Source organism: Manis javanica, chromosome 8 (assembly GCF_040802235.1).
Source record: "Manis javanica isolate MJ-LG chromosome 8, MJ_LKY, whole genome shotgun sequence".
NCBI classification, from domain to species: domain Eukaryota; kingdom Metazoa; phylum Chordata; class Mammalia; order Pholidota; family Manidae; genus Manis; species Manis javanica.
In genome coordinates, this window is record NC_133163.1 from 27,688,167 (window position 1) to 27,698,109 (window position 9,943).

Consider the following 9,943-nt stretch of genomic DNA (forward strand, 5'->3'; position numbering starts at 1 on the left):
TCTGATACAAGTACTGCAACACCTGTTTTTTTCTCCATATTGTTTGCATGAAATATATTTTTCCATCCCTTGACTTTCAGTCTGTGTGTATCTTTGGGTTTGAGGTGAGTCTCTTGTAAGCAGCATATAGATTGGTCTTGCTTTTTTATCCATTCTATTACTCTGTGTCTTTTGATTGGTGCATTCAGTCCATTTACATTTAGGGTGATTATTGAAAGATATGTACTTACTGCCTTTGCAGGCTTTAGATTTGTGGATACCAAAGATCAAGGGTAGCTTCTTTACTATCTAATCATCTAGCTTAACTTGCTTATTAAGCTTTTATAAACACAGTCTGATGATTCTTTTTTTTCTCTCCCTTCTTATTCCTCCTTCTCCTTTATGTTAGGTTAGATCACCATTTCTTAAGGGTGCATGGTTATCTATGATCTTATTTTACTGCTTTAATTTCAGTGATAATCTTAAAAAATTGACAAAAGCATATTCTGGAAAAAGCATATTATAACTAAGCTCTACCATAAAATTTTGATGTTCAAGTTTGTATAAATAAAAGTAGATTAGTAACATAAAGGAGAATACACAGGCTGACCTCAAAAAGAATCTGCGTTAGAGCACTCAGCACCAAACCTAGTATACTATGTGGATCTCATTTTTAACCAGCAACTTGCTATGTACATTAGCTAGAAGTGTGATGGCAAATATGCTTTTAATTGGTTTCTATCTCCAATTCCAGTTACCCACTTTAACAGACAAAACTGCAAAGTAAATTGAAAAAAAGATTTTTTTTAATATCACAGTTCCACTGATATAATTTACATACCATACAATTCAGTCATTTAAAGATTACAGTTAAATTGTTTTTAGTATATTCACAAAGTTGTGCAACCATAACCATTATTTTGCAATCTCATCACGCCAAGAAAGAAACCCTGTATCCCCATTTCCTCCCCAGCCCTCCTTTGACCAAGCCTAGGCAACCACAATATGTGTGATCTTTTGTGCTTGGCTACTTCACTTACCATATGTTTCCCAGGTTCATCCTAATTTTAGCATGATTATACTTCATTTCTTTTTATTGTAAAATAATATTCTACTGTGTGGATATATATATTTTTTTACCCATTTACCAGCTGATGGACATTTGGATTGTTTCCACAATTTGGATATCATGAACAATGCTGCTATGAACACTCACAGACAATTTTTGTGTGGATATATGTTTTCATTCTTTTGGACATAATTTAGGAATGGAATGGTAGGTCCTATGGTAACTCTGTTTAACTACTAAAGGAATTACCACAGGCTGTTTTCCAAAGTGGCTGCATTTTACAATCCCTCCAGTAGTGGATGAGGGATCCAATTTCTCCACATCCTCACCAACACTTATTACCTGCCTTTTTTGTTACAGCCGGGGTGTGAAGTGGTATTTCACTGTGGTTTTGAGCTGCATTACAGATGGCTAATGATGTTGACCATCTTCTCATGTGCTTATAGTCCATCTGTACATCTTTTTTTTGACAAATGCCTATAAAATTGTTGGTCCATTTTTTAACTGAGTCATGTATCTTTTATTATTGAATTGTAAGAGTTAATTATATGTTCTAGATATAAGTCCCTTACCAGATATATAACTGCACAAACCTTCTCCCATTTCTGTATGTTATGTTTTCACATGCAATGCAAATCTATCTTCATGTCAACAAGGCAACTTTAACTCTATGAAGTTATCTAACAATACCTCATTAAAATGGCATTCAAGGACTTCTAGTTAGTTTAGGTTAAATAGGAGATCTGATTTATCATAAACTGTCTAACAATGTTTGATATTATAAATACTATCTTGTATGATATTCTCTGCATTAGTATTGCTAAAGTTAAAATATAGAAGCAGATTAAATATATTACTGAATCCAAGGCTAAATCTTTCTATTAAGCTCAATATTAAGTATTTCATTTCAGCAAAACAACATGTCTACCACATATTATAAATGTTAACTTGAATTTTGTTTTATGGTGTGGTTTACTTATAAAGATATAAACCCATAGCAATAACTGCCACAATCCTAATAACTTAAAGAAAACAATCTTGGTTCAGCATATATAACATATATTATATATATTATATATACACTACATATATACACACATTTTAAATTCAGTGACCCTACCACTGCTATTATTGAATTATTTGTAAATTTCTTATTTTATAGTTGATTAAGAGCTATAAGAGCTCTATATAAGAGGGATAAGGATTATCTAGCTTTATATTTTAATATATTTAGAGTAATTATATAAAAATAATTTGCCCGCATTGGTGGGGATGGGAGGTCCAATGCAATGTTTTTCCTTAAATGCTATTTACATGACACTGGAATGAAAGGCACTGCTCTAACTCAAAGGGAAGCTGTTTTCATGATAATTACAGGTCTCAGAGGAAATTTCTTCTCAGGCTTTCTTCTGTCGTCAAGATAAGAGATAAGAAATGCAATACAGAGCAGTCACCTATCACCCAAAGTTCTTTAATATGGACAGTAATATTTGTTCATTTTTATTTTATACCTTTAGATGGAGGACAGGCAAAATTTATATCCTTATTTCCTTTTAAATAGAAAAATTACTAATTTAGCTCCATAAATAATAAAAGAGATAATGACATTTAACTACCAGCAACCAAGGCCTGGACCATCCAATCATATTTTCCACAAGTCATAAATAAGGAACCTTGACTCCAGATAAGAGTTCACAACAAAACAAACTGTTCTCAGAAACCCAGGGATTGGTCTAAGTATTACTGTTCAGACCCTTTTCTCCCTATAATCTTGGGAATGCTAAATTTTACTGTATGCATGGTTCCCTTTGGCCATCATATTAGACTGTTTAAAGCATATCAGACTGTTTAAAGAAAATAATCTTGGTCCAGCTCTATTTTATTTTTTAGAAATCCACTGACCTTGCCACTGCTATTATTGAATGTTATCTCATAGTCAGTCTAGAGGTTAAGAAGAATGCAGTCAATACAAACCTTTGCAATGAACCAAAGCAAAGAACACAAGAAACTCTCAAAAGTTCTGGGAATAAGTTATGAAAGAACCCATAACAGCATAGCAGATTTAGGACAACAGTGCTCCCTTCTATGATCAGGACCATCCGGAGAACAATGGTCCTTCTGTTTTTAGCCCAATAAACAAATCCTGGGAACCGAAGTTTGGTTAACTGTATTCTTTTTCTAAGATACACTCAACATTATCCAGCAAATTATGCAGTAACACTAAGTAGCTGAACAAGTTAAATAAAGAAACTGAGTAAGGTTTTTAAAAAAAATCTAAGGTCTCTAAAGCAGGAACCTAAATTCTGCTTCTGAACTGGCTAAGACCTGGGCAAGCTACTCATCTTCTTGGTCCCAGGAAACTTACATGAAATAAAGAAATGAAACAGATCTACCCTAGGATTGTTTATATATTCAACAGAATTACCTGAAATTTCTTCAGAAACAAAGTTCTGCATAAGAAGCAAGTAAATCTATCAAATGCTTATTTAACATACTATAAAAGGTTTGTACCCTGCCTGTTCTGAGTTCAAATTTCCTACAGAGCAGTTATTTTCAAACTATTTTTACTGCAGCCCCACAGCAAGATACACTTTTCCATCATAACCCAGAAAAAGAAACACACAGAGACACACATAAACTGCGTATTTTCATGAAACGATACTAACCTATACTAATCCATGCACTCTGAATTTTTTTTTTAAATAATAAGACCCATTAAACTGATCTGACAAGCTACTAACTGGCCAAGTCTCTCAGACTGGAAAACACTATAAAAATATTTTCAAATGTCTAAAATATGCATAATAGACACAGATTCAGTCATAAAATGTAAACCTATTATAAATATATATTACAAATAATCAGCAATTATCATTGATAAGCATCTTGGTGAAACTGAGATTACCTAAATCCTGTCCTCAAACCCCCAGCAAGGTCTGCAGAGGAAAATAGTACGCTACTCAACAACCAGCAAAGAAAGGCAAAGTAATCCTTATAATAACCAGTCTTTGGTCCCAAACCCCAATGTAGAATTCTCAGGAATACTAGATGGGAATTAGTGGTAACACCATTTCCCTAGGGTGGAAATGGCCTAAAGCCAATGTTTTAAAAACAAAAATTTAAATTAAAAAAAACTGCAGTTCAAATTTGGGTATAAAATTGTAGTGCTTGAAATGAAAAACCAAGCAACTTTTTATATCATATCTCAGATATTATGAGAATTGATTAAATTTTAATGATAACGTGGTAACAGGTCCTGATGAAAGAAATTTGAAATACAGAACTGTGAGGCCATAAAGAACCTCTGAAACTGTAGGATTCATTTCCGGGCCCTCCCTCTTCATCACCTTACCATTCTCTACAATCCTTCAGAGCCAAATTCAAAAAGTTGTCTTTACTTTCTCATCTCCAGTCATTATCTAATCCTATCACTTCACCAAAACTTCTCTTATAAAGATTACCAATGATCGTCATGTTGCCAAATCCAATGGACATTTTGCTGCCCTCATCTCACTTGACCTTTGCAATGGACAGCTGTTTTTTTATTTTCCCACATTCATTTCCCCTGCTTGGGTGACAGAATCCACATTTTGTTTGGATCTACCCCAATCCTTTGGATGGATTTTTGGTGGGACTGTAAAGTTTTCTTTTCTACCCTGGCCAACTATTATACACTCAACCCATGTTGAACAAATCAGACACCTTTCCTCAGAATGTGAATTTTAAAAGAAGTAACTAAGGACTGAAAACTGTTGCAACAGCCTGGTCATTCCACTAGTACCATCAGGAGCTTCTTCCTGGGCTGCTCAAATTCCTGTCCTTTATGAAGCCAGAGCCTTCAGCATTTCCTTTTGACTCTGTGAGCTGCCACATCCTTGTTATAAATCTCTCCTCTCTGGAAGTAAATTGGTCACTTACAACCACAAAGCCATAACTGGCATAATCTCTTAGAAGCACTGACTCCTTCCTCAAACACTTCACTTACTGTTTCTAAGTCACATATTCCTTCTTTTATCCTACCCCATTGGCCATTCCTCCAGTCTCCTTTGATAATTCCAATACTCCTCCTCTACTCAACCTCGAAATGTAAATGTTCCTCAGAATAGTATTTAGACCCTCTTTTCTTGCTACACTTCTCTCCCTAGTGTGAACTCATGGCTTTAAAATAATATGGTCTCCAAAATTTTTGTCTGTAGCCCAGAGATCTCTTCTGAGCTACAGACTTGTATATACGATTGCTTACTTGACATCTCTACCTAACATGTTAACTTGGTACTTCAAATTTAACATGTCCAAAATAAATTCTCTCCCAAGCCTATTTCTCATCATTCCCTGCCAGCCCCTTTCACCACAACCCTCCACTCAAGCCAGACCCACTATTCACTCCATTTAAGATGTCATTTATATTTCTTTCCTTTACTTCTAATATCCAGTCCAACTAAAGTCTTATTGATTCTCTCTCTAAAAAAAGACTGCAAATCCACATACTTCATCTTAATTACTACCAGCCTACTCCAGGCCACCATCAACTCTTGCCCTAAAGTACTGTAGCTGCCTCCTAACTGGTCTCCCTGCTTCTTCTCTTGTGTCCCCCCATTTCTATTCTCTTCACAGCAGTAAGTTTCATCTTAAAATGTGAATCTTACTATACCACTCCCCTGCTTGCTTCACTTGGCTTCCCGATGCAGCTAGACAAAATCCATACCACTTATCCTGGCCTATAAGAACTTATGTGATCCATTACTATCTCTCCAACTACACTCCTCCAGAGTCACTCTCCCTTACCTGCTCAGCTCCAGCCAGATCAATCTCCCTTAATTCCATGAACACATTAATCTGTTTCCTACGTTAGGGATTTGCACGTCATTTCCTTTACCAAGAAATGCTTTCACCTCTCTCTTCCGTTAGTTAGCTCTTCTTCATTCTTTAGGGGTCTATTTAGCTATCAACTCCTTCAGAAAGGCTTTGCCTAATCACTTCATCCAAAGGTTCCCCATATCCTCACCTTTATTTTCTATCTCCATTGTCTTCATTATAGTACTTATCACAATTTTGGTATTTTTTTTTAATATTAGTAGAGTTGATACAGAATATTATATTGGTTTCAAGTATACAACATAGTGATATACATTATTAAATAGTTGATGTATACAACAGTTATATACATTATTAAATCCTCACATCTAGTGTATGTCAACACAGAAAGATGTTACAGAACTGACTATATTCTCTATGCTGTATTTTCATCCCTGTGACTAATTTTTATTATGACTGAGATTTTGTGCCTGTTTATCCCCTTCACTTACCTCACTTACCCACCCCAACCCCTCCCCCATGGTAACCACCAGTCACTTCTCAGTGACTATGTGTCTACTGCTGATTTGTTCATTTTGCTTTGTTTTGTTTTTGGATTGTCTTTCTCTGCCTGCCTTACAGCACTTATCACAGTTTCTAATTTGTTTGTTTTTATACAGTATTCATTTTTTTGTCTGGCTATCCCATGAACTGTAAGCTCCATAAACAAGTAAAGGAACTAGTCTATTTTGTTCACTACTGTATCTCCCAGCACCTAGCACAGTGCCTGTTATTAAATTAATATATGTAATTAATAAGGAATTTAGATCTCCAGGAGTCATTTCTGATACTATGAAGCTCTAAGATTGTCTTTACTATGAGCTTAAAGGGCTTCCAAGTAAGTACCTAGTATGCACTGAATAAACATTTGTGTGATGAATGAATGACACTATAAATGGTAACTGAATTTTTGTCTCTACTCCTGACCTCTCTTCTGAACTCCAAACTTCCATTTCTAACTATTGGCTGGGTACCTCCATATGGATACCCATCTCAAATCTAACAATGGCCAAAATCCAGATTATCATCTCCCCCACCAAACCTGTTCTTCTTCCTGTATTATCCATTTTAATTATTACCCAATCTTCATCCCACTCTGCTGAAAATTCTAGGTCTTTAACAACCTCCCTAATCCTTCATAATTAAATAATCCCAGTGGTTCTGATTCCCCCAAGTTATTCCTACTGTAATGCCCTGTTTAGATTTTCCATTATCTTTCAACTGCACTATTAAAATAGGCTTCCTACTGATCACCCTGCCCTTAAAATTCCACTTTCCAATCCATTGTTTATACAGCCATTAGAGTTATCTTTCCAAAACACTTGAAATCTTCAGGGCCTTAAAATAACAGTCAAATCCCTAAGCAAGGCATTTCAAAGCAAGGGTCAAAGTTTAGGGCCTTAAAATAACAGTCAAATCCCTAAGCAAGGCATTTCAAACATTCTACAATGTCCTCAAACACTGGTCCAGTTACAGCATCCACTATATTCCTCATCAAACCCTTTACTCCAGCCTACACTGGACTGGCTATTAAATGAACACATTAACCTATTTCAGTGCTTAAAATCTTTGATGGTAATAGTTCTTCAACCAATTATAAACACTCCAATCTAGCTGTGATTTTTTGGAATCCTTCCAGCCTTTAAAATCCTACTCAAATGCCATCTTCCATGAAGACTCTCATCTTTTCCTTCCAGTCAGAAAAAATCTGTCTTTCCCTTACTGTTCTCACAAAACAGTTTAATCTCTCTTTAGCAATTATTTCATCCTGCTTTGGGTGTTAGATGTCTACATGCATATTTTTCTTACTGGTTAAGGTTCGTTGAAGTTATTCATCCATCTCCCATTAACAAAGGACAATGCTTTGCACAAACTAAGCATTCAGAAAATATTTGCTAAATAAATTCATTTTTTTTAAAAAGCCAAAAGCTAGAGATCAAGTAACTTGCCAAAAATTAGTCTACTTTGATGCAAAACTTAAAAACCTAGAACGCAAATCTTCTGTCTGTTGTCCCACACTAAAACCCACAAAGTGGAATTTCTCACTTCCTAATAACAACAAAGTACCTCTGACTTCATTTCAGAATGTTTCTTTTACTTACAAATATGCTGCGTTGACCCTTGGGACAAAGTGAGGAAGTACAATCTTAAGTCCCAAGTTAATAATAGTTAACTTCCAAATGGTGCCTAAATGCATTTCAGAGCCTCATAAACAAGTGGGATAAACTTCAGCAAACTAACTGGATTCTTTTCTCCGAGGAAACTTAAGAGGGTACATTCAACCTGCGAAATAGGTACAGGCTGTAAACAGCCCACACAGCCTCGCCTTGAAATGACAGGTGAAGGAGAAACGAGCGGCCCAGCCCCTCCGAGTGGACAGCCGTTTTTCTAGACCGGGAAAGTAAGTGGACATATAAAAGAAAAGGGTAGCTCTGGACTGAAATATCCAGAGCAGAGTTCCCTTGCTTTCCCCCATTACAACGGCCTTACTGTAAGGCCTCAAGGTCCGCGGGCAGGCCCAGGCTGTGGGGGCAGTGCGGGAGCCCCTGCCCCAGGGACTCGCTGACTCCCGCTTTCTCAGAACGCTCTTGTTCCCATGCCCCAGCACCCAAAACCAAGCAAAAGAACCGAAACTCCGGCCCCAAAACCGCGCGTGGAGAAGGGCCGAAGCCGTGGGGTTTCACACCGGCCGCTCCTGGGCCCGCCAGATATAGGAAGGGTGCCCAAAGTGGGCGGCTTCCCTGTCTTCTTCGGCCGCAAACTTGGCCCGAGGCCCTGTGGAGCCTGTACTGGCTCCCTCCCTCTCGGGAACCACCTTTCCGAGCGACTGTAGCCTGGTTCACCCCGCAGCTCACCTTTCTGTCCTGGGCAGCTAGCCGGCTGTCTGTCGGTCCTGAATTCCGTCCACAAACCGCGTCTTCCGGCTCCCGCCGGAAACGGCTCGAGCGCGGGACAGGAAGTTTGTCCGCCCCCCCAGCGCACACACCCACTCGCTCGCCTCCAGGCCGGGTGGCGGCCGCCTGCACGGGGTTTTGCCCGCGGGGCTGCGAGCTTGTTGGGACTGGGCCCGCGGCTCAAAGCCCGGTCCCAGAACGGAAGGAGCTGCGGTCAGTCGCCTCTCACTCATTTCCTCTCGGCCTTCGAGGATCTATGGCCTGCGAAGCCCGAAAAACGGGGTCATTAATTCTAGTCGTGACGTCACTGTTTCCCTGCAGCAGCGGATGGGGTAGTTTTTCCTGTCAGCTGAGATCGCTACTAGTTACAGTTGGGGCAAGCGAGAAAGAAAAGCTCACTGTTTAAACATTTATCGAAGTTCAGAGTGTAGAGGACCTTTTAATGCCCCAGAAGGGAACTTCCGGAATCTAGCTCTGCTTTGCATACGGGACGGGGTCAGAAATGGTATAACTTTTTTCGGAATATGAAACCCGAGAGTCTGGGTTCCAAATATTGGGATGTAAAGAGCTCTTGGATGTCCAGACTTGGGGCTAGAATACTTGAGTTCCAGGCTGGATGCCACCACTTGTTTAGAGTTTTATGAGTTTGACTTTTTGAAACTACTTTTGAATACCTGCTGCATGCCAAAGGACGAGGAACTCAACTTGATCGTAGCAGTCGGAATTAACACTCTTCTCTAAGAGAGGCATTCTCAAGGAGAAAGACAAATCTTATCGACAGACATATCAATGGGTGAGGGAGGAGTAGTTCGGGCATGCAAACTGGTGATTTAAAAACAAAGGAGAAACACGTTTCAGGAGAAGATTTCCTCTCCATGTAAGCAAGAATTTATCCCAGTTGCCAATGGGGTATTTACTTGGAAGTAAAGGTCCTAAGCACAAGTAAGAGGCCTGAAAGAGATGTAGATTTGGGAGTTTTCAACACAAAGATGAAGCCCTCTCTGGAGATGAAATGGTCCAACACAAGTATCTGAAACAACAAAGAAGTCCACTAAAGTCAACTGGAGTGACTAATTACTAGCACAATTTGGATCTACTTTCTACAGAAGGTGCAGACAAAAGTATATTGCAGTGTGTAAACAGGTGG

At 38.4% G+C, this 9,943-nt stretch overlaps 1 protein-coding gene across 5 annotated transcripts in view; it reads right to left on the reverse strand.

The window, feature by feature from the left end:
- Positions 1 to 9,618, reverse strand: part of ZNF410 (zinc finger protein 410) — a 46,533-nt gene extending 36,915 nt beyond the window's left edge. The window contains exons 1-2 of one of the 5 annotated variants that reach the window (XM_036993967.2): positions 9,471 to 9,618; positions 8,758 to 9,057 (exon numbers count right to left, since the gene is read on the reverse strand). The gene's annotated coding sequence lies outside the window, so the exon portion shown is untranslated. Of the gene's footprint in view, positions 1 to 8,757; positions 9,060 to 9,470 lie in introns of those variants that run through there. The other 4 variants (XM_036994107.2, XM_036994008.2, XM_036994054.2 and 1 more) reach the window with 4 other exon arrangements.
- Between the last annotated feature and the right edge of the window lie 325 nt (positions 9,619 to 9,943).